This window comes from Pleurodeles waltl, chromosome 6 (assembly GCF_031143425.1).
Source record: "Pleurodeles waltl isolate 20211129_DDA chromosome 6, aPleWal1.hap1.20221129, whole genome shotgun sequence".
NCBI classification, from domain to species: domain Eukaryota; kingdom Metazoa; phylum Chordata; class Amphibia; order Caudata; family Salamandridae; genus Pleurodeles; species Pleurodeles waltl.
In genome coordinates, this window is record NC_090445.1 from 68659796 (window position 1) to 68685428 (window position 25633).

Below are 25633 nucleotides of genomic sequence, written 5' to 3' on the forward strand. Positions count from 1 at the left end.
GGACCTGCCCCAATCCCTGATCGTTCACATCGACTTAAATGGAATTGACATGTTGCATATCCTATGCATGGCAATGTTATGATCTGATATGGATGTTGACATTGTTAATGGGTCCTGCTGATGTTGGGTAATGTGTGTTACATTGGATTGCCCTGATAGTCGTATCAGTGTCCTATTTCGTCCTCTGACTGTGCAGGTGTATTGTTGCAGATGTCATCCTCACCCCCTTATTTAGGTATGTATGTTCCATGGGGAGGTTACTGCCATTGGCTGCTTGAGCTGCACACAGATCAGAGGTGGTAGTGGCAACTGTTGTCGCAGTTACATTGCAGTTGTCGGTTTGGCTAGAGGATTGCTAATAGGGCCCTATATAATGTAGGAGGTATGTTGGCTGACGAGTGCCAGGATGTAAGTTTGACGTAGTCGCCTTCCCTCCTGTCGTGGCTTTCCCTTTGCTCCATCGTTGGCATGACAGCATGCCCCCATGGGACTGTTGTTGGTGTTGTGTAATGGTGTGCCCCAGGTCTTCTCAGAACGGGCCATGCCCCCTGCCGTGCCCCTTTATCCATGCCACTCCATGTATATGATGACTTACATGCAATGTGTAGTAGGTATTTCCCCCCCCCCGGTTGCAGTTGACATTCGTGCATTTCAATTCCCCATGCGACTTACCCTGCATGTGCGTTGTCTCCTGGTAGTCTGCGCTGTCCTGTCCTTGAATCCCTGTGACGATCTCCTCAGGGATGACGGCTGCGACCATCTCCTCCATGTGGTCCAGGGCCTCCTGGTGTGCTGGACTCCCCCCTCCAGTCTCCAGTGCTGCCTTCCTGTTCCTGGCCATCTTTTCCTTGGTCCTGTGTTTGCAGTCATGCCAGTTTTTCTTGCACTCAATGACTGTTCTGCGCACTTCTGCCACACTGTTTATCTTGTCAACAATTTGTTGCCATATACCCTCTCTCCTACTGATTGGCAACTTTGATGTGACAAACAGTTGGTGCTGGTGTTCCGTCACCTCTTTAACCAGGCGCCGGCGCAGTTTTGCGTCAAAAAGTATAACTATGGGCCTTAGTTACTGCGAAACTGTGTAATTATTGTGCTCTGAGCTGGAGTAACCCCACATGCTACCTCCCTGAGAAGCCTGTGACTGCTCGCCATCACCACCACTGACAGCCAATTGTTCAGGGGGACAAGGGGCCAGGATGCCCCTTGGGGTAGCTGCGCTTGGAATTAGTAATTTTGCAGTTGTTCTTTCCAAATAATGATGGATATACACCCTTTGCCATTTTCTGCTGCATAATTAGAATTTTCTTGACAAATGATTTAGTTATTCTTGCTGCATTATTTGGTTTAACAATGCCACATAATTGTAGTCTTCCTGTTTCTACATTAGCTGGATGATCATCAAATGACGTAAAGCGCGCTCTGAAAATAACCCAGTCTGTAATCTCAGAAATCGTGAAATATTTTTTCTGTTATTGCAGTTTTACACAGCACGAACTCGACCCAAGGGTATTGGAGCTGTTTACATTAGTACCAGTTCACATTCATTTTGGTAGGCACAGGGAGAGATTAAAAGGTTTACCCACAATCACAGAAAGTTGAGCTGGACACAGACTTGATTATGGCTCCCCTGCCCCAAGGTCAGGCGCCTCCCGCCATCCAGCACATCCTAACATTACCTGCCCTCTATGAATATTTATAAACAAAAGAAACTGTGCATGCGAAACTGAGCATGCAGGCTCAGACTGGGGCATTTGCTACAACAAGCACATCTAAAACTGCAAACCCTGCCCAGGCAGCCTCGGTCCTGACTCGTCCACTGTCTCCACCTCTCGCCAAACCGGTTTTATGGACTGCACATGTACGTTCACGTTCACTTTCACTTTCAAGCTGTTTTCGAACAGCGAATGTAGTTGTGTCCACGGGCAGAAAAGGGTGACAGGAAAAAGTGACTGCTACAGCCCTGTGTGCTCTGAGCTGCTGGAGGACTGACCGCCCCCACCCTGGACAGATCTACAGTCCATTAGATGCAGTTAAGGCCTGGTCTAATGGTGTCCTTGGGTGTGGCCTAGGCGGAGTGAGGGGACACATGTCCGGTCCATCATCGGGTAAGTGACTTCTCACCCACTGTAGATGTGTGAACGGTGAATGTTGGCAAGGTAGAGCGGCAGGTTAATGCGCCTGCAGCTCGCAACCCGACGTGGCAGGCACAGTATTTTTCGATCGATAGAAAGAGAGTTATTGAGCGTGGCGAACAGCAGTACTCTTTGTTGTATAGCGCTGCAAGGCCATTAAGCGCGGGATAAAAGGCTTAGCGCTAACACAGCCGGCGAAGAGGACGCGAACGATAAAAGACTGCACCCTTAACAATCAGTGGCGGCTGGCTTGTGTTTAGGGGAGGAGGGGGCGAAGGGGTGGCGGGAAGGGTGGGGTGGGGGGGGGGGGGCGGGGTGGCACCTCTGCATATTTAATCACGATTTCTCCTTAGCACACAACCTCTAAGGAATTAAAAGCAGTGTCCGTCCTCCACATGGCTGGACACAGTGTTATGCAACATGCAGCAAAACTTCCAAGTAATTTATTTATTTATTTTATTGTTTTAGTTTTACATACTCCTGCACAGACCACTTAAAAAAACAGTTCAACTAAGTCCAAACACAAACTATTTTGTGATTTAAATAAAGTCCCCTGACCGAGTTACATTTTGAAGCAGAGCACCTGGTCAAAAACATAAAATAGTGAAACAGCGGCAGAAACAGCCACAGAGGATATGACGCTCGACATCAAACGGAGAAATAAAGTATGAAATGGACAAAAAGAAATGTCCCTTTTCTGTTCCGCATGTAGCCTGTCAGCCGGCATTTGGAAGCAAGTTTAGCATGAGTTCTGATCTTCCAAAGAGCGGCCTTTGCTCTGACTATAACCAGTTGTCTCTGAGATGACGCTGAGATGTCTCTCGAGTCTGTGCTTAGCTTCAAGTCGACATTGTCCAAACATGACTAGTTTCAAGATTCTGAAACCTTTCACATTTCACCACCTCTTACCAAAGCACAAGGTCCTATGATAGTAAAGTTGGGCGCTTTGCCCTTAGATACAGACGGTATCTGAAACACTGGGAGAGCTGTCCCGGAATCATGTCAAAAATAAATCGCACATTTTATTTACCCTAGGCAGTGACTGAAATGGAAAAATATAAGTGCAGATATTCTGTGCCAGAGTACCTGCTAATTTCTGAGAAGTGCTGGTACTCTCCAATTTAAAGTATTACGTTTTTCTTGAGAAGTGCAGGTGATCTCCCTCTAAAAATAAAAAAGTGCGGCACACCGTACCGGACAGTACCGGCCCATTTAAAACACTTACCCATGGGATACCACAGGCAACAATGTCCTTTCGTTTCTTTGGGAACAGCCGCATCATGTAAGCTTTGAAAAGAATGTGGCACTCATAAAAGGAGAGATGTTTTCAAAGAGCCAAGATATCGTCACTGAAAAATATCTGCTTAGTGTGCATAACATTTGAATTCATAATTATTTGGTAGCGATGCCCGTCATGTCTTCTGCGCGTGCACCGAGAGAGTGTCAGCTCGAGCTCATGATGATAATGCGAATCTCCGAAGATGATGATCCAGTGTCAGAATATAATGGAACCTGCTGCAGGTCTGTGGGAGCCATGAAATGGTGTCTGGGTGAAATGAAATGACGTCTATGGAGACCTGGTTACACTGTCAAAACAAGATGAGTAATGTCAATTCCATACAGCTGAAAAATCGCAGAACTAAAGAAAGAAATATATTAGACTTCTGTTCACATCGTCTTGTAGCATTCTTGGCACGTCCCTGGAGTGTGGGTGTGTGTGTGTGTGTGTGAATGCGGGGGTAGGAGGAATAGTTTGGAGAGAAAGAGAGAAGGAGAGAGAGAGGGGTAGAGAGGGAGGGAGGGAGGAAGAGAGAGACTTAGGTGCCCGAAAGTGTGCGATGTTTGTCCTTCATGTATTGGTGTTTGATGAAATACGGTGACCGTGTGAGAGTGTAATATTTATGTAGTGTACATTCGCATGTGGGTGGGTGACGTGGACGTGTTTATGTAGTGCACTGCAGAATGTATGGGTCTCTGTAGCAGACAATGTGATGAGTGCTTTGCTGTACTTTTTAGGCCGAGCATGGCAGCGCGCAAGCGCTGCTTTTCCGACGTGTTGGTATGTATCTGTGCTTTTAACCACATCCACCTCACGCCCATCACTATCACTCGTTCATGGGCTTGCCCTTCAAAAATCCTGTATCATGCTTTACGATTGTCCCTCCTTGGGGCGGGTTTGTAACGCCTTGGACGTGGATAATTGTTCATTTTTCCGATATGTTTGACTGCAAGTGAACTTCTTTTTCCTCATGTGTCTCTATTTCATGCTCATGGCAGCAGTGGCACTTTGAATCGGCTTGTCTTTGCTGTATCTGGCCTTTGCAATCCAAGAATTTTTCACAAACGGTTGGCTTGGCGACCTAACGTTGGGGGTCAGAGGACATTTACTAGGGGCATGTTGTTGTTCATAAAAGTCTCCACATTTCTGCAGGCATAGGTTGTCCTGACAGACATATTGGCGGGGCAAGTGCTTCGTTGAAGAAAGACCAGACAAAGAGCTTGCATTGACTGACATAGAACCCGTATGCCTCCAGTAGGCCCCCGCCCGAACACCCGCCAACCGTAAACCGACAAAGACTGATTATTTTTTGGCATTGGGATAATTTTATTTGCAAATGTCAAATATTAAAATCATAAAACATGTTGTGTAGTCAAAATTCAATCCTGTCATAAAATAATTAACATTCATAAATCATAAAACATATTGTGTAGTCAAAGTTCAATCCTATCACAAATCAACCATGATAACGACACAACCAAGGATCCACCCGCGTCCCGAACACCGTTGGACCACACAGGTGAACCGTACTTCACCTGTATCCTTGGGGTGGGGCGGTTCCCAACACCTCACCGTCCCTTGTCCTTGTGCTCCGGGTTCCGCCCCTCCCCCCAACACCAATCTGCCGTAGGGGTGCAACGAGGTGGCCGGAAGCGGGAGCCCCGTGCCCACCCCAGCGATCTGGGCACCCTAACCCCCCAAGCTTGTGTGTACATCCGCCGGTTGATTCAGGACTGCAGGACCCTACCTTTGGTGTTATCCAGGGAACCCTGTCTTCTGTACCCCTCTGTTGCTTAGGGTGAATTTATTATCTCCTCTCACGCCACGAGGGCGACCAGGGGCCCAGAGGTCCTTCTCCCTCCCCACCTCCAAACGAACTGAGGGAAACAGACCTCAATCAACCTTATCAGAGGAATGCACCCTCTTTTTAGCACCTGACCTTCAAACTGTCTGTGTGGGGTACTCCCCGCGTGCCCTGGACCGGGACCCTACTGCGGTATACTTGCCCCTCCCAGGTCCAGGTCTCCCCTCCGTCCGGGAACAGAAGTCCCCCGCACGCTCTTCTTAGCACCTGCCTGCAGCTTCAAGCAGCCTGAGTGAGGTATTCCCTGCGCACCCTGGACTGTGGCACTACAGCGGTATACTTGCCTCTCCCAGGTCCAGGTCTCCACACTGTACGACAATGAGATCTTGGGACAGAAGTCCCACGCACCCCTTCACCCACTGGACCAGTCGCTGCCTCTTGAGGGATTCAGACCACTGATCCCACACTATTGGGTAATCTGAAATGATGCCGGCAGAGGCTTGCGGTGTGGTGGCAACCTGGAAGCCGCCTGCCGAACAATGGAGTGCCGGAGCACCCATACCATATACGATGTCCTGCTATTGAAACAAAGGAAACAAGAATGAGTAGGTTGCACAGAAGTGAAGCATAAGCAAAGCGGAAATAACTTTGTCATTGCAGCACAGGCCAAATATAACGTCAATAGCAGACGGAGGACCACCGGCCACTTGTTTACATTTCCCCAGAGTACATACCAGCGTGTGCCTCTCTACAAAATGACTTGACAGATAACCATCAGGGCTGCTCCTACTGCTCTTAAGGCCGCCGCCTTGCCTGAAAAGAACCAATACCGTACCCAGCACTCTTGACCCATGTGAAGGCAAACACTGCTGGGGCACCAGAAAAATAGGTGAACCGTCATGGACAATCTCCACTTATCTCCCGGGGCACAAGGGAGAACCTAGTGCAGCTCTAAGTTTATTGGCTGACCCCCCCAACCCCTCTTGTGTCGTGACTGGGGGTGGAGGGATCTTAATACGAGCTAACAATTATTCTGAGCCAGGCGCTCTACCGCGTGGCTCTCGAGCAACTAAGCTTCCTTGCCCCACCCATAATTAACTACCCTGTGTGTAGGCGACCCTACAAAGCTGACAAACTTATGTCTACTGGCACCAATGCATTAGTCTTCTTGAGGTGTTCCATTACCCAGCAGGTAGGACTATCCACCACTCCCCATGCTGCCAGTTAAATTCTTAGAGGCCTTCCAAAAGAATACAATTGTTGAACTGAAGAGTACTGATGGAGAAGATGACTTCGGGTAGCGATTCTTTTTAATGATGTCAATTAAAGGGCAGCCTCACTTCTACACTGACCTTAGTTTTGTGGTCCTTAGTTCAATTGTGAATGTTCAATGTATTTTAAACAGTATATGATTTCCAAGGTGTCTAAAATTACAAAAGGGACTAAACCCGTTCAGCAGGGCTGCATATACTCAAAGAATTGGTACTGCAGGAGACCACCCAGTGGCTATTGCCAAGCCCCAAATATTACTGCCTGGCGTTGTGCCCGTCATCCACGTTCATCAAGTGGATCCTTTTACAAACTCAGTGAGGAACTCCATAAGACAAGTTTCAGAAATGTACAAGACAATGTAAATGATAAGAATTTTTTAACGATAGCCTCAAAAATATAAACTGAAATCCGAGTCTGCCTTTGACCACCCAGTTTCGTGGGCATCGCAGCACTATTCATCAACATACGCGGTTACTGCCGTTGTTGTGGCAGAAGTAATGATGCGGTCTCCCATTCACAACCGAACGACTATTACATGCACCGGCCATCTTGTGTAAATATGGTGAGGTGAGCGCAGACCTTTCAGTAGCCCATATCACATGTGGATGGAGTCTGAATACTTTTATAACACACTGACAAGCCTAGCGAGGACTTCACATATCCTCTGACTCATCTCCAGAGCACTCACTCGAAGCTCATCATGAATACCCAGCCACAGCCAGAACTAACCTGGAAAGAATAAAAGTAAAAAACCCACAAGTATTAAAGGAATGCACATCCAGAGAGTGCCAGCATAGCCCAGAGCACACATAAAACCACCCCAAGCATGCCCTCTAGATGCAGATGTCCACAACTAAGATGGTTCGAAAGTCCAAACACCCCAATCCTAAGAACCAAATAGCACCCAAGACCCCCTTGGCACAACGCGTTAATGTACACTCTAGGGTAGCAAGCGCTCCACACCTAGAACACACAAACATGTTAACGCCTAGGACCACTTAACATCACTAGTCGAGCCATCCAATCCTTCATCTGGATCCTGTTTCTTCCCTTACGTCTTTTCTGCCGCATAGCCATACAAAACTTCACATTACAAGATAAATTAATGTATTTGTTTGCACTGTCCTGTGTAGCCTCAAACCCAGATCAGGGACATTATTTTGTCCATCTTAGCCACAAAACTATCTAAAAAGAACATTGTCGCTATGTACTTGATTTCTTGCTAAAGAATTATGCAGTGTTCGAGTCACGTGGGAAACAGCACACCCCAAGCGGGAATGTGTGGCCCCACCACAGCACAATCTGGGGGCATCACACCATGGCAGAGACCAAGGCTCTACACCAGAGACCGGAGGTCACACACCACACACAAACTGGGGGTCATAAGACCAAACACACACTGGACATGGCAGAAAAACGAAACATCACAAACCGGGGGTCATGTGCCGCAGCACAAACTGAAATCCCACATCACAGCGTGACCCGAGGTTAACAAACGGCAGATTATTAAAGGGCAGCAATACCTGAGATCCCCAAATGTCAGGACACGCAAGAATACCGAATCGCACCAAAATTGAACCCTGTCTGCAGAGAGTATAGGAGGCGCCTGGGTTTTTGCTGACATGAATGAACTAAGGCTTCTGCATGAACCTCAAAACATTTCACGAGTCATAGTTCCCTTTCTCGTGCACATGGATGGAATTCTGCATAGTGCAAACAGACGTCATTCCAGGGCGCCTAATTATCGAGACAGCTTGTTTTAATTGTGGGCAATAATTTTGGACCATTGGCTACAATGTCCCTAAGCATTTATTGAGCAGGAATGAGTAGCGGGACTGTTTGCTGTTCAGGAAGCAAGGTTACGGCCTGGTCTCACTGCACCCCTCCCCAAGCATAAATTCCCAACACCTACCCCATTTAACTCCACAACCCTGGCAGGAGCAGACTAATGGGATCCACATTGCAGGGTCTCACCCTTGCACAGGCACACATGATTGTCATTTTCATAGCAGCCACTTAACTGGAGCTGGGCTGAGTTGGGCTCAGCTTCGTGCTGTGCATTACTGTGGAGGGAAGAACCAGGACAGAAGCTAAACTTCCCGAAATCTGCTGGGACAGCAGGTGGAAAACCGGGACTCTCCCGGCAAATCCAGGGCACCTGTCCGCGGTAATGTAGCACCACACCCATCACCAACCCTTGACATCAGGCTACCTTGTAACAACTCGATATACAGTGCCGTGCTACTCCATGCATGGGTCACATTACCAAACACGTCGTCGTATAGCGCCTGTTACGAGTTACACCTTTGCATTTAGCAAGAACATCGCCTTGAGCAAGCCGGTTCTCATGAGAAAGAATTTACTACGGTTACACACACATAGCTCCTGGAAAAGTGCAGCTTCGTGTCCTTCAGGGAAAACAGCACACTACACGTTACAAAATACAATTCAAATATGAGGCCAGGCAGCTAGGCCCAATCCCTTGCTAAGTTAAAGCCTTTTTGTTTAATGAAGCAAACTCTTAACATATAACCTTAATTCTGATATGCTAATGCAAATTCAAACATTATAGCATAATAATTCAGAATTAATAAGCCTTTTCATTAGTCTTCGAATACATTGGTAGCCACTCCCCGTGTGGCACATTTCAAATGCGTGCATTATTTCTCTCTACGTTAACACATTTTCTATGCACCTTTATCACACATTATATTGAACGCTTCGTATAAATATTTCTTTTAATATATGCACTCCAACACTGCCAACCCACAGACAGGCTTCTGCCCTCTTGGGGTCTGGACAGCCCAATCCCAGGAAGGCAGAACAAAGGATTTCCTCTGAGAGAGGGTGTTACATCCTTTTCCTTTGGAAATAGGTGTTAAGGGCCTGAGAGGAGCAGCCTCTCCTGGCCTCTGGGAATGCTTTGAAGGGCACAGATGGTGACCTCCTTCCATAAACCAGTCTACACGGGTTCAGAGATCCACCAGCCCCTGCTCTGGCGCAAAACTGGACAAAGGAAAGTGGAGTGACCACTCCCCTGATCATCACCACCCCAGGGGTGGTGCCCAGAGCTCCTCCAGTGTGTCCCAGACCTCTGCCATCTGGAATGCAGAGGTGTGAGGGCACTATGGAGACCTCTGAGTGGCCAGTGCCAGCAGGTGATGTCAGAGACCCCTCCTGATAGGTGCTTACCTGTTTAGGTGGCCAATCCTCCTCTGAGGGCTATTTAAGGTCTCTCCTAGGGGTTTCTTGTCAGATAACGAATGCAAGAGCTTACCAGAGTTCCTCTGCATCTCCCTCTTCGAATTCTGCCAAGGATCGACCGCTGACTGCTCCAGGATGCCTGCAAAACCACAACAAAGTAGCAAGACAACTACCAGCAACATTATAGTGCCTAATCCTGCTGGCTTTCTCGACTGTTTCCTGGTGGTGCATGCTCTGAGGGCTGTCTGCCTTCACCCTGCACTGGAAGCCAAGAAGAAATCTCCTGTGGGTCGACGGAATCTTCTCCCTGTTGAAGCAGGCACCAAACTTCTGCATCACTGGTCCTCTGGGTCTCCTCTCATCTTGACGAGCCTGGTCCCTGGAACACAGGAGCTGGATCCAAGTGACCCCGACAGTCCAGAGGTTCTTCTGTCCAAATTTGGTGGAGGTAAGTCCTTGCCTCCCCACGCCAGACAGTAATCCTGTGTACTGCATGAACTGCAGCTGCTAGGGCTTTTGTGTATTTTTTAAAGGAATCCTTCATGCACAGCATAGCCCAGGTCCCCAGCACTCCGTTCTGCATTGCACAACTCGCTGAGTTCACCACCGGCTTCGTGCTTTGTAGTGTTGAGACGACCGCCATGCTCAGATTTCTTGAACGCCTGTTCAAGTGCTTCTGCGGGTGCTGCCTGCTTCTGCGTGGGCTCTGTGTGCTGTTGAACGCCCCCTCTGTCTCCTCCTCCAAGGGGCGACCTCCTGGTTCTTCCTGGGCCCGGGCAGCACCCATTTTCTTCAACCGTGACCTTTGCAGCTAGCAAGGCCAGTTTGCGTTCTTTCTGCGTTGAAGCAACTCTGCATCCTCCAGCACGTAGTAGGATATCTTCTGTAGAAAGGAGAAGTTCCTGGCATTTTCCGTTGTTGCAGAATCTTCAGCTTCTTCCACCTGGAGGCAGCCATTTTGTACCTTCATTTGGGGTTTAGTGGGCTCCTACCCCCCTGGATACTTTTGTGACTCTTGGACTTGGTCACCTTCCTTCACAGGTCGTCAGGTCCAGGAATCCGTCTTCAGTGCTTTGCAGTCAGTTGTGGTCTTTGCAGAATCTCCTATCACGACTTTAGTGTGTTTCTAGGGAAGTAGGGTAACTTTACCCCTACTTTTCAGGGTCTTGGGGTGGGGTATCTTGGACACCCTTAGTGTTTTCTAACAGTCCCAGCGACCATCTACTCACTTTACTAGGCCTGGGGTTCCTAAGTGGTTCGCATTCCACCATTGTTTAGTATATGGTTTGTGTTGCCCCTAGGCCTATTGCATCATATTGTATTCTGCAGTGTTTGCACTACTTTTCTAACTGTTTACTTACCTGATTTTGATTTGTGTGTATATTTTGTGTATATTACTTACCTCCTAAGGGAGTATATCCTCTGAGGTATTTTTGGCACATTGTTACTAAAATAAAGTACCTTTATTTTTAGTAACACTGAGTATTGTGATTCCCATGATACAGTGCTACATGATATAACTGGTATAGTAGGAGCTTTGCATGTCTCCTAGTTCAGCCTAAGCTGCTCTGCTATAGCTACCTCTATCAGCCTAAGCTGCTAGAACACTACTTATCTACTAATAAGGGATAACTGGACCTGGCACAAGGTGTAAGTAACATCAGGTACCCACTATAAGCCATGCCAGCCTGCTACAGACACACGAACATCATACACACACTATTGACACTATACACACATGCACCACATGCTCAACACCCACAAGCACCACAACCACCACACCCACGCCCACAACCACAAGTACCACAACCACACCCACATGCACCACAAGTGCCACCAGACCCACAACCACCTCCACACCCACACCCACAACCACTACCACATCCACACCACAATCACACTAACCACCAGAACACAATCATATAATCCAGCACACTTACACAAAATCACATCTATACACAAAGCAACACCAACCAAAAGCAAATGCTAATACACTCCAGCAAAAAAACACACATCCAAACATACAGAACAAACACCAGACCCACATGCAACTGCCAAACATACAGACACAACCAAATCACTGACTCTAGCTCCCTCTACCTCAACCAGCCAACACTCTCCCACCTCTCTTACCTTTACTCATCCTTCCCAAAGAAAAAGTTGTGTGGTGCTCACAAAATGCCCCTTCTTGAGGAGGCTACTCTTGGACTACCTGTAGGAGGCACGTTATGGGCAACTAAGCAAGAAAGTTTTGTTTATTCCATTCCTTTATTTCTGTTTTTTAATTGCAAAATAAATTTACATGAGAGAAGTAGGTCATTTATTATTAAAAAGATTTACTTCCAGACAATTTGTCCTCCTAATATTATTCATGTACACTGCATTGTTATTGATGAAAATGTGAAATACATTTTCTTACTTACATTTATGACAGTAAATACAAAATATTTTTTAAATGACCTATTTGTACAATACAGACATTAGAAAAATAATTAAAAATGTAATGGACAGTACAATTTTTGAGCAAGCATGGATACTTACACCAAGAAATACAATTTATATTTTTATTTCTATGCAGGAATACAGGTGTGTTCATTTTAACTTAATAAAAGAAAAAAAACATTTACATTACGTATTAAAACTAAATTTTAATTTGATAAAATACAGAAAATGCACTCGATAAGGGTAAATGTACCACGAATAAATAAAATTGTGATTTAAGTTTAGAAGTAACGCTGATTTGACATTTATTTTGAAAAAAAAACAATTTATCTTGTCTAGTGCTATTACTGAATTATGGTAAATGCAACAAACATATTCAAAAAATAGTATTCAAAAAATGTGTGAGGCATTTGTTTATAATTTCTCAATTTACAATAAATAATTGAACACACCAATATGAACACATTATGGCGGTCATTCTGACCGCGCCGCCCGCCATGCGGTCTCCGCCATATGGCCGCTCTGCCATCAAAAGACCGCGGAGGCCATTCAGACTTTCCCGCTGGGCCGGCTGGCGCCTGCCAAGGGAACGCCCGCCGGTCCAGCGGGAAAGGCCCTGCAACACAGAAGCCGGCTCCAAATGGAGCCGGCGGTGTTGCAGGGGTGCGACGGGTGCAGTTGCACCCGTCGCCACCCGTCGCGATTTTCACTGTCTGTTATGCAGACAGTGAAAATCATGCTGGGGCCATGTTAAGAGGCCCCTGCACTGCCCATGCCAGTGGCATGGGCAGTGCAGGGGCCCCCAGGGGCCCCACGACACCCGTTCCCGCCATCCTGTTCTGGCGGTAAAAACCGCCAGGAACAGGCTGGCGGGAAGGGGGTCGGAATCTCCATGGCGGCGCTGCTTGCAGCGCCGCCATGGAGGTTCAGCCCAGCCAGGGGAAATCCGGCGGGAAACCGCCCGATCCCTTTTCTGACCACGGCTTTACCGCTGCGGTCAGAATGGGCAATGAAGCACCGCCAGCCTGTTGGCGGTGCTTCCGTTGCCCGCGGCCCTGGCGGTCCAAGAATGAGGGCCTATGTATTTTGATTTATGTCAAAATTTGTGAAACTGTCCCTTATCGTAATGGAAGCTTGCACAAATTTGGCAAACCACAAAACATAAATGTTGGTGTGTTTCTTTAAATTTCTTAACCAACAATATTACACACATATGCACAACACATTAGTCAAAAAGATGCTTGTAGGATATTTTTGGAAATGTACGGATCCAAAGCAAATGTACAAACAATTCAAATGACAAGAAGTGAAAAAAGTACCTCCTATTCCTGCTTCAAAGGGGTTGATTTGCTTCATGGTCAAGTAGCAGCAGCAAAGCAAGGACTTGGACAAGCGGGTTCATGATGGAAACAGAAGTAGAACAAAACAGAAAAGGTAAATTCCTACCTTACGTACCTTCAAAACTGCAAACTCAGGTGTGGACGTTTTTATAGTTACTTCAACAGGAAGGCACATTGTGATTGTGCTGGTGGAAATTTTGGCTGTACTCCCTCCAACAGCTGCTTTTGCCTATTACACCATCAACATGCGTAGAAAATTCTGGCAGAGACGGTAGGACATGGACAGATTATCATCCGGAAACCACCAGCATCTAAATAGAGCAGACGGAGAGCCTAGTAGTGTAGTGCTTTCCTCTTATTTAGTTTCTAAGCACTAACATAACACAACAGAAATGCACTTCTGAGGTCAAAGAAGACTTTTATTGTTGTTATATGAATGACGAATTAGTAGCTTTCAAGTCCGCGTTAATCAAACAAAATATATCAGTTTGCAATATACACAGCAGGTTATATTTATAAGATATTGAATGCAAAGCAAAACAAATACTTCACCGTGTAGGAACTATTTACAGCTACATCTTTCTAAGGTCTGCAAGCTGATGACCCCTGTCAGCCGCGAGAAAGAGTTTCATCTACTCACACGGGATGCTGGCAGCTGGCGCCAAGCTCCAGCACGAGGTCCGGCAGATTCGAATCTCACTCTCTGCAGCCTGTTACATTCGTTACAAAGGTGTGCCCCCTCCTCTCAGACCTGGGAAACTGAGCAAGCCTTTTGGAGACTGGCCAGGTCTCCAAGACTACTCCTGTTCCCAAGCTCAAGCGAGGAAAAACAACGCCCATGTACTCTCTCTTATCAGGTCTAGTCTACTGTGAGAGCAAAACATCTTGGTTCATCTGGTGCAAAAACACAGCTTGGAAAAATACAGCTTGGATTCTCAACTGCAATGTCTAACTCCACGTTAAAGGCAATGGGCAGCTAACCTAAATATCAAATGCAATGTCATGTTAAAGGCAATAGGCAGCTAACCTAAATATCAAATGCAATGTCTAGTGTCATGTCAAAGCCAATAGGCATCTAAGCTGAATACAAAATGCAATGTCTTATATCATGTCAAAGCCCATAGGCAGCTGAGCTGAATACAAAATGCAATGTATAATATCATGTCAAAGCCAATAGGCAGCTGAGCTGAATACAAAATGCAATGTATAATATCATGTCAAAGCCAATAGGCAGCGGAGCTGAATATCATGTCAAAGCCAATAGGCAGTTAAGCTGAATACAAAATGCAATATATAATATCATGTCAAAGCCCATAGGCAGAATATCTAATAGCATGTCAAAGTCAATAGGCAGCTAAATTGAATACATCATGTCAAAGTCAATAGGCATGCAATGTCAAAGCCAATAGGCGGCTAGACTGGATACAGCATGTCAAAGCCAATAGACAGAATACAGAATGTAATGGCTAATGCAATGTCAAAGCCCATAGGCGGCTCAACTGAATACAGAAAGTAATGGCTAATGCCATGTCAAAGCCAATAGGCACAATACAGAATGTAATGACTAATGCAATGTCAAAGCCCATAGGCGGCTAAACTGAATACAGAAAGTAATGGCTAATGCCATGTCAAAGCCAATAGGCGGCTCAACTGAACAAAACATACCATGTGCTACTGGTGAACATTGAGCAACTAATATGCGCAGTGGTGAAACACAAAGTCATTGGTCAAAACAAAACTTATCAAATGGCAGGACATTCCGCCCTTTGACCAATGAATTTTTGTTTCACATATCTCATATTTAAAAAAAAAAAAAAAACATCAGCACAAACAAAAAAAACATTATGATCAAAGCAATCCCTGTAAAGCAATAGAAGTGAATTAACACATAGATTTCATAACCTTTCACATCAGATACATCTACATAGAAAAGACTGGGCAATTTTTATACTCTGAATGAGTCTCTAATTCAACAGTGTTAGCAATTTGATGTGGCATGAGTTCTGCTCATATAAAGGTGCACGGTCCACCTGAAAGGTTTGCTGGAAGATAAGCAAAAGTCAGAGTTCCATACGAGAGGGAAAAAAAAAACACAGCTTAGTTCCATTGGAAGAATGCAATCAAACAAGTTGAACTTGAACTGAAGGCGCAGTTTGCGCAAAATGGATCCATGGTGCTGGCACTTTACTCAGCCAGGTTCAGGTTGGGGATTCGGTCCCTTCCCCGACCCCACACGCACACACCGGAAGGGGGACCACGCAGCACACTCAGGGACAGTGGCGAAACGTGGTAGGATCTGCAAAAGAAACAAGTATGACTTTTCTTGCAAATAACATTTTTCATTTAAACTGCACCCTTCCTCTTTCTTTCCCTGTTTTATAATCAGCAGGCCGTTTTTGAGGCCCTTTTTTATATTTTCTGCAGGTTCTGGAGGATCATTCGGGGCTTCAGCCCACACATCAGCACTGAGGTTTTTATCTGCTGCGCCACAGCTTCCCTTTTCTTGCACTGTCAGAAGGGCTGGGGCAGACTCCTTCTTTACCAAACCTCCATTCACTGCACTTTTGCCAATTTGGGCCATTCTGTCTCCAATTTGTATGAATGAATCAGATTCTTTTCTAGGTATCAGCATAATTTCGATTTTTCCTTGGTAATTTGCAGCAATCACTTTCCCTAAAACCTGATCAATTTGCCATTTCTGATCTGGTAACTTTCCTCTCCCCAACTGCTCTGTGACTGCTTGCATGACAGATTGCTTTTGTGCGTGCTGCACAGTTTTTATCAAATCTAGGGGAATGTGCATCTCTCTCATCTCTGCCCACCTGTAAGTGGCTTTTTCTCTCAGCTGTTCACATTTCTGGGGCACCCACTTAGCCATCCCCACTAAGGCAGAATTCTGGGTGAACACTTCTCTCTCTGAATTTTTCTCATTAACATCTGCAAGGTCATTGAACCAGTTAGGTACAAGCCATGTGGCTAAAACATTATCAAAGAACCAAAAATCAGCATAAAAATGACACATCTCACGTAGCTCTTGCTTTAAAATCTGACACACATTATATAACGCTGTTCCTTCTACGGTGCCAGAAAACAACATTTCAGTCAATGAATCATTAGTAAAACAAACATGCTTTTTATCTTCAGTGGACACGAATTCAAATGGTGCACACAACTTCATTGATAATTCTTTTACCTGTGGTACTCTAGCCCTGTCTTGCAAATACCAGATCCATTGTATGATTCTAGCTAGGGGCACTATTTTCTTTCCTTGTTCTTGATTTAAATGTACATAAGTATTTCCTTCTTGCACTGCGCAGAAACCTAAAGTCTGCATTATTTCATTTGCCAAATCACAAGCGCGCAGCTGCATATTATTTTTCACAGTGACCATATACAAAAGTGTTAGGATTTCTCTCAAATGAGGGCTATTCTTTTTCCAAAAATCAAACAAGCTAATGAAAGTCGGCTCTTGCTCTAAAATCTTTCGTTTTACTTGTGCATTTTGCAACGGTAACTCGTAAATCACATTCTGGTCTCTCTCCTCCCTGTTATCAGTTAAGGAATGCATTTTGTCTGCCAAAAACCCTGGCTCACACAGAAACTCAGTGCAGCTCGGAGCTGTCTCAACCCCCTCATTACTGGAATGGGACAAGAAAGATTCTTCAAAAACAGCAGTTTTATAACTTTCAGTCGGGCTAATTTGCTCACGTAAATTCCTATTTTCATGTTCCAACTTCCTACATTTCTCCTGCATTTCTCTGTAAGCAGATAAAGGTATCCAGACCTTTCTGTCATCATTACTTCCAAAACACACGTTTTCTACATATATACAACAGGAATTATTTCTCAAAACATTATCAGGCCTTTTAGCTACACATGCATTTTCTTCTGTAATTCCCCAAACAGAAAACAATTCACAGTTTTTCTTAGCACCATCAGGCAGTTCATCAACACATGTATTCTCAGACATGGTCTGCCGTGCTACTGTGATTCTCCAAACAGAAAACAATTTCTGTAATTCTCCAAACAACAAAAAACAATTACACTTTTAAAGTGTGCACTTAGAAATCTACTAACTCGTCAAACCCCTTCTTAATCACCTCTTAATGACCGACCCCACTCCTGGTACCAATTGTAGTGCTTTCCTCTTATTTAGTTTCTAAGCACTAACATAACACAACAGAAATGCACTTCTGAGGTCAAAGAAGACTTTTATTGTTGTTATATGAATGACGAATTAGTAGCTTTCAAGTCCGCGTTAATCAAACAAAATATATCAGTTTGCAATATACACAGCAGGTTATATTTATAAGATATTGAATGCAAAGCAAAACAAATACTTCACCGTGTAGGAACTATTTACAGCTACATCTTTCTAAGGTCTGCAAGCTGATGACCCCTGTCAGCCGCGAGAAAGAGTTTCATCTACCCACACGGGATGCTGGCAGCTGGCGCCAAGCTCCAGCACGAGGTCCGGCAGATTCGAATCTCACTCTCTGCAGCCTGTTACATTCGTTACAAAGGTGTGCCCCCTCCTCCCAGACCTGGGAAACTGAGCAAGCCTTTTGGAGACTGGCCAGGTCTCCAAGACTACTCCTGTTCCCAAGCTCAAGCGAGGAAAAACAACGCCCATGTACTCTCTCTTATCAGGTCTAGTCTACTGTGAGAGCAAAACATCTTGGTTCATCTGGTGCAAAAACACAGCTTGGAAAAATACAGCTTGGATTCTCAACTGCAATGTCTAACTCCACGTTAAAGGCAATGGGCAGCTAACCTAAATATCAAATGCAATGTCATGTTAAAGGCAATAGGCAGCTAACCTAAATATCAAATGCAATGTCTAGTGTCATGTCAAAGCCAATAGGCATCTAAGCTGAATACAAAATGCAATGTCTTATATCATGTCAAAGCCCATAGGCAGCTGAGCTGAATACAAAATGCAATGTATAATATCATGTCAAAGCCAATAGGCAGCTGAGCTGAATACAAAATGCAATGTATAATATCATGTCAAAGCCAATAGGCAGCGGAGCTGAATATCATGTCAAAGCCAATAGGCAGTTAAGCTGAATACAAAATGCAATATATAATATCATGTCAAAGCCCATAGGCAGAATATCTAATAGCATGTCAAAGTCAATAGGCAGCTAAATTGAATACACCATGTCAAAGTCAATAGGCATGCAATGTCAAAGCCAATAGGCGGCTAGACTGGATACAGCATGTCAAAGCCAATAGGCAGAATACAGAATGTAATGGCTAATGCAATGTCAAAGCCCATAGGCGGCTCAACTGAATACAGAAAGTAATGGCTAATGCCATGTCAAAGCCAATAGGCACAATACAGAATGTAATGACTAATGCAATGTCAAAGCCCATAGGCGGCTAAACTGAATACAGAAAGTAATGGCTAATGCCATGTCAAAGCCAATAGGCGGCTCAACTGAACAAAACATACCATGTGCTACTGGTGAACATTGAGCAACTAATATGCGCAGTGGTGAAACACAAAGTCATTGGTCAAAACAAAACTTATCAAATGGCAGGACAAGTAGGCAGACAGATTTAGCGATGGAAAAGTGATGGTGGAATCAACCTAGCCAAATTTGAAATCAGGCGCAGTCTTGATTATGGGCCATAGTTTTAAGTTTTGGACCAGAGAGAGTGCTGGAAAGAGTGGCAGTGACAGGGTCCTAGGTTTACCTAATGTAGTTATTACTTGTATTGGCCAGAGAGTTTTAAAGTGGCAACAATTACTGCCTTTGGTTGAAAGCATTGCGAATTGCCAACATCCAGGCCTCATGATTGTGTACAGTAGTGGCAATGACGTAGGCACAATAACTTGGGGAGGACTGGAAATCCTAATGAAGGATACCTTTGGTAAATTATTGACATTTTTTGCGCATACTACCTTGGTGTTCTCCAACATTTGCCAAAGACGGAAGTGGCAGTGGTCAACTGAATTTTGTCCACAGATATAGAAATCCAGGAAACATGTCAATAAAACTGTTTCTGCATTTCTTCGAGACCTCATCATGGGCTCTATGTACCAAAGGAACTTATGCTTTGATTTGGATGGCAAATATTGTGAAAAGACGGAGTCTATTTCACAAACGGAGGCAATGGTATTCCTCAACAACTTAAAAGACTGCATCCTGTTCTATGTGTAGTTATCATCTACACACCCTTTTCCAAACACTGTTGTTTTTTGTTTTCAAATCCTTTTTTTTTTTATTTCTAACTCGAATCTGCCACAGATCCTCGTCCAGATAAGGGGCCTCACAGCTATACTGCGGGCATTTCCCTGGATCCGTTCCTAACAAAAAGCATACATTTAGTACAAAACAACAGCACATTTATTACAAACATATACTATTACAATGTATACAATTGTATCACTGCCTTATGTTGGTGTGACGGGCTGGACCCTGCTCGCCCACACTCTGCTCCTGCTTGTGCTGACTCTGCCCCTCGTGCTCTGAGGCTCCCTGATCATGATTGGTGGAAGGGCCGGCAGTGGCGTTGCGCTGACACTTCAAAAATGCCGCGGCAGACTTTCATGGCGTTCAGAGCTTTGGAGGAAATCCCAGGAGACCAGGGGAGCGCTGTGAACCCTTTTGTGGAGGAAGAAACACCCAGCAACCGAGACATGAAGGTGAAAGACCAGGAGCGGTCGTCACCAAAGAGTCAGAGACGGCGGTCTCCTGCAAGCACTGCAGCTGCAGACGGAAGACGAGCGTCCGGAGAACCTGAGCCAGGCAACCGGGGAGACGAGTGGCTGCATCCCGCCACGCTTCAGGAGAAGCGTGGCTGTTCAGGTGCGTGGGACTACGTCCCTGAACTAGAGTGCGAGTGAGAGACAGAGGGTATAAGGAGGGAGGTCGGAAAGTGTGGAAAGGCGGGAGGGGAAGGACAAAAACAAGGAATCATAACAAATACGAAAACGGAGGAAAGGAGGGGGGGCTGGAACAGAGTAAACAGACAAATAACGGAGGAAAGGTGGGGAAGGAAACGAATATAATACTTACCCTGAGTCCTTGTAGAAAATCTGAAACGAAGGCCAGCAAATCCATGAGTGGGTCCGCATTAAAGGAAAATAGAAAGGATAGAAGTGAAAACACTGAAGAAAGACAACATCTTTTATTTGATACTAAACGGAATGTAAAAAGAAGAACAGAGAGTCAGGGAAGGGGGAAAGGATACAAAGACTAAACCGAGATGGGTGGCATGTACACTTACCGCTATCTTCTCTTCTCTCCACATGCACTTCCCCTGGGATGACCTGTGAACCAGGGAGACAGAAACGAAGAGTGAAGACAGAATCTCAAGACAATACCCAACCTCAAGTCATACAACCAAATACTCACCTGTTTTCTCCTACATGTTCAACTTTCAATAAAAATAAACCTTTCTTCAGACTACTGCGGTCTAGAGTGCCTTATACACGACTACCCGCTCACAAGTGGTGTCAGAAGTGGGATATCCAACTATAGAAAAGAATCCACAACTATGGAGGAGAAGGCAACTATGGCAGATATCATAGCCCAATTGGCTGAGGGGCAACAACATCTTCAGTTGATATGGGAACAGCAAATGAAAGAAGCCAAAGAGGAAAGGGAGGCATTGCAAACAGCGCTAAAAAGCCAGGCGACAATTATGGCTAATAACCAACTGGTACATGAAACAGCATAGGGTAAACTTACCAACACCATCGCCCATACAAAAGTACACCCCACAGTTCCAAGTAGTGTGTTACAACGATACCAGGACTCGGAAGACCCTGACTTTTTCTTCACAAACTTTGAAAGAGTGGCCAGTACTGCTAATTGGCCTGAGGACAAATGGGGTCAATATATCGCCCCCCTACTCACTGGCCACTTACAAACAACGTATCAAGCTATCAATCCGAGTGGGAACTTGCCATATAAAGACATAAAGAAAACTATCCTAGAAAGAGTGGGTTTGGACAGTGAGAGTTATCGCACGAAGTTTAGACAACTAAAATGGCAGCACCAGGAATATCCCCGTACCATGTACTATAGAGTCCCACATTCAGCTGGGAGATGGTTGCAACCTACAGAGAGGACCAGAGAAGAAATGTTTGATATAATAGTATTAGAACAGTACTTGGATGCTTTACCTCCTACCACTCGGAACTGGGTACGACAGCATCCTGGACTCACAAACGAAACAGCAGTAGATCTTGCCTGTGCTTACCATAGAGGTTCTGACTTCTGGGCTACCGTTAGCCGGGCTCCTCCTCCTACGATCCGACCCGTCCTTCCTGGACTACAACAACCTCGGCCAGTCTGAGCCCACGGACCGTAAAGAACGCAACCAGGGGGCCCGGGACCCTCTGGATATACAGGCTCTGGTCCTCAATGCTACAATTGCTCAGAATGGGGTCATATAGCCCGATATTGCCCGCATAAAAAAGATGTTGAGGAACCCATGGAGATAGGGCTGACAAAGGGGAGAGTACTCTGGACTGGAGGAGAAAAAACAAAATATACCCTCCCTATCTTTGTCAATGACATAGAAAGATGGGCCCTAATTGACTCCAGATGTAGATAGAGCGTGATCCGTAAGGATTTAGTGCTGCCAGGGCAGGAAGAACCCGAGTCCCAGGTTCTCATCACCTGTGTACATGGGGACCAACGGTATTATCCCCTTGCCACTGTAAAATTAAAATGGAGAGAACAAATCGAGAATCTCCGGGTCGGGGTAATCTCCACCCTATACGAAGACATAATCCTCGGGACTGATTACGAGGACTTCCCTTCATTATTAGAGAAAGCCGGGCAAGAGCACCTTCTGAGGGGATGGTGGGCGGAGGCACCTAGTGATATCATAACTGAAGAACCCACACGGGAAAGGAGTATCCTCAGCAGGAGACAAAAAAGAGAGCAACGATTGGTTTTCCCTTGTTTTCACTGCTTTTTCCTTATTTTTTCCCCTGATTTTTGTGTCGACTCGCCTTGCTTTCTCCTCCTTTTTACTGCTTTCTCCTTGCTTCTTCTCCCATATTATGTGTGCCTCTCCTTGCTTTTCCCTTGTTCCCCCTTTTTGAACCTTGTTTTTCCACATGTTTTGTGCGTGCTCTCTCCTTGCTTTCCCTCATTGTCACTGCTTTTTCCTTTGCTTTTCCCTATATTTTGTGTGCCCTCTCTTTACTTCCCCTCATTCTCACTGCTTTCTCATCACTCCCCTATATTTTGTGTGCCCGTCCTTCCTTTTCTCTCGTTCGCACTGCTTTTTCCTTGTCTGTTCACCAGTTTTTTAAGTGCCCTCTCCTTGCTGTCCCTCATTGCCACTGCTTTTTCCTTGCTTTTGCCTCATATTTTGTGTGCGCTTTCCTTGCTTTTCCCTCCTTTTCACTGCTTTCACCTTTTTTGCTATTTTGTTTGGTGCCCTCTCCTTTATTTTCACTCGTTTTCAGTTCTTGTACCTTGCTTTTTGCTTTTCACTTATTTTCACTGCTTTCACTTCACGGGAAGCCCTTCTTTAATTCACAGCGCGCCCGCAACCGCGGGACGCGCGCGGGCGGCGCCCGGGCGAAGCCCGGGCAAAGGGCGGGCCCGTCCTTCGCCCGTCATCGACCGGAAGAGGCTGGGCTGGGCCCCCCCTCTAACGCCTTCTCCTCTCTACAGTGTCATTTATACTTGTGTGCTGCGCCAGGTACAGTGCGATCTCTTATTAAATATGGGGAAAAGGAAAATTAATGTTCAAAAGGGGATAGGTGGGTCCAGCTCCCTCCAGTCCTCCATTACCAGCTATTTATCCTCTGTAATGGGGGCCATTGAGTCTGAACTAGAACATGTAGAAGAAAGGATTGGGGCTGTCCAAAGTACTGTCCAATATCCTCCGCTGGAACCTTCTCTGGAACTTATCAGCCACGCTCCTACCCCCTTAAGTACTGCTCTTTCACCACTGTCCTTAACAACAAACTCCAGCCAGTTGAAAGAAGACAAAATTCCTACTTTTGATCGTACTACTTCTTCTCCCCTTTTAGTTACTCCTCCTTCTGAGGGTTCTCAGACTGTTTCTCCACCTACGAAGAAGAGGCGAGCCGGGAAAAAGCCAACAAATGTAAAAAAGGTCACAGGTTTTAAAAAGAACTTACCTACCCATTTGACCCAAAGTAACAAACCTTCAGCCCCCTTGGTTTTTACCTCTGAATGTCTTCCAAGTACGGTCATTTCTGAAGATGGCTCAAATAGATTTGACTCGACACTTAAATTATTTTGTGCAACTTTAGAGGCTAAAATTACAACTTTGATTACCGAGAAGCTTGATCGTTTTTTTAATGATGTAACTAGGCTTTTATCTAGTTTCTCTAAACCTGGCCCACTTAGCTCGGGAATTCTCCCTGGCCCCGAATCAGTTTATTTACCTACTCCTCCCCCTACATTGGCACCCCAAGGAGCCGGTAACTATTTGTCTGATCTACAAGTTGTCCCTGGCCAAGGAACCCTTGTGGATAACCCTGTATTATGTCCAGCAAGGAAGGCTCACTCCTCTAGGTTGCAAGACAATGGCTCCAACTTATTCACTAATCATGCAGACTTTTTACATTTACCTCCGGACTGTAATCCGTACGTTTTGGTTCTTTCTAACGTTCCTCCTTTGGAGTGCCGCAAACTAGAAGATACCCACTCTTTAATTAGGAAAGCCGGCCATTGGTTGAATTCTAAATTTAAACCAAATTCTTCAGGCTTCCGTAATGATAAGATTCTTATGGCCCGAAGGGTGAAGAGGGTTGGCTTCTCAAAGGAATTGAAGGAGGGCGATTATGTTGTTTTAAACTTTGCCAATCCTCAGTCAGTAGATTATTTTTTGACTAAATCGGCCTATTGTAATATGTTAAATAACAAGATTCAAATCCATTCCCTGCACCATTTTTATGACCCTGTGCTTTTACCAAATCGTCCTATTACTAATTTAAGCATGCACAGCCAAGAGCCAGATAGGTCTCTCTTACAGGTCAACGTTCCAACTAGCAATAGATTCTCGACTCTTAGTCATTTTGATGAGAATGATTGACTATCGGTGACCCACCACTGTTCTTCTAATTTAGAGAGACGGATGGTTGGGACCGTCCAAACCAAGCGTATCAGGGGCACAGGAATGTGTATTACAGATTTACAAACTCATCTAAATACCAAAGTCTCATCATTATGTTCTGCATTTAGACCACTAACCCTGCTCAGTTGGAATGTAGCAGGGTTGCGATCTAAAACTAACAATTCGGACTGGAAGAGTTTCATTTCTTCTTATGATATAATTTGTCTACAGGAAACTTGGTCTAAAGATATGTTTTTCTTGAATGGCTTTACTTCTTTTTGTCAGCCGGCACGGAGTTCTCACATGGGGAGAGCTAGTGGTGGCCTTTTAGTACTTGTTTCTGTAAATCTTCAGCTTTTAAATGTGTCCCTAATTTGGTCTTCCCCTTATTTTATGGTTGTTCTCGTCTCTATAAGCGGGCAAAAGGATATTCTAATTTTAAACTTTTATAATAATATCCCTCGGGGCTTCCTTATGACCCATCTGGAAGAGGTAATGGATTTTATAGATTCCTCACATGCTTTACAGTTTAGTGATTTAACTATTTTCTGGGTGGGTGATTTTAATATTCCCTTATGCTGTAAAGAACACACGGACTTGTGTGCCTTCCCTGTTGAGGGCAGAGAGTCACCAATTCATTTTAATCATACCTCTGAAGGAGATGCCTTAAATTCTTTTATTTGTAAATTTGATCTGGTTCACGTTACAGAGAAATTGGCCCCTGATGCCCGTAATACGCCCACTTACACAGGGAATTTGAAGGGGAGTACCATTGATTTTATACTTATCAGCTCTTCTGATTTTTATCTAATTAGAAATTTTAAGATTACGCCTCATTGTGCAAGTGATCACAACCCTCTTAGTATTACACTGGACCTAAAAGTAAATCAGGCACCCATGAACAAAAATTTGTGTGCTGCTACAGTTTATAATTTAAATAGTGGCATTCGTTTAAAATGGGATAAAATTGACCCTAAAAAGTTTAACCAAGAAATTGTAAGAAGTAGGTCTGATACGATTTATACGTGTTTGTCTCAGCAATTAGACTCTGACTGTATTGTGCGAGAATTCGAATCCTTAAGTAGTGATATTT

The 25633-nt window shown here is 45.0% G+C and overlaps 1 protein-coding gene across 5 annotated transcripts in view; it reads left to right on the plus strand.

Annotated features, from left to right (window-relative positions):
* LOC138299206 (butyrophilin subfamily 1 member A1-like) overlaps nucleotides 1-25633 on the plus strand; it is a 944067-nt gene that overhangs the window by 4629 nt on the left and 913805 nt on the right. For 2 of the 5 annotated variants that reach the window (XM_069237323.1, XM_069237324.1), the window contains exon 1: nucleotides 1844-2108. The exons of 1 other annotated variant lie outside the window; for it this stretch is intronic. The gene's annotated coding sequence lies outside the window, so the exon portion shown is untranslated. Of the gene's footprint in view, nucleotides 1-1840; nucleotides 2109-25633 lie in introns of those variants that run through there. 2 more of the 5 variants (XM_069237322.1, XM_069237320.1) reach the window with 2 other exon arrangements.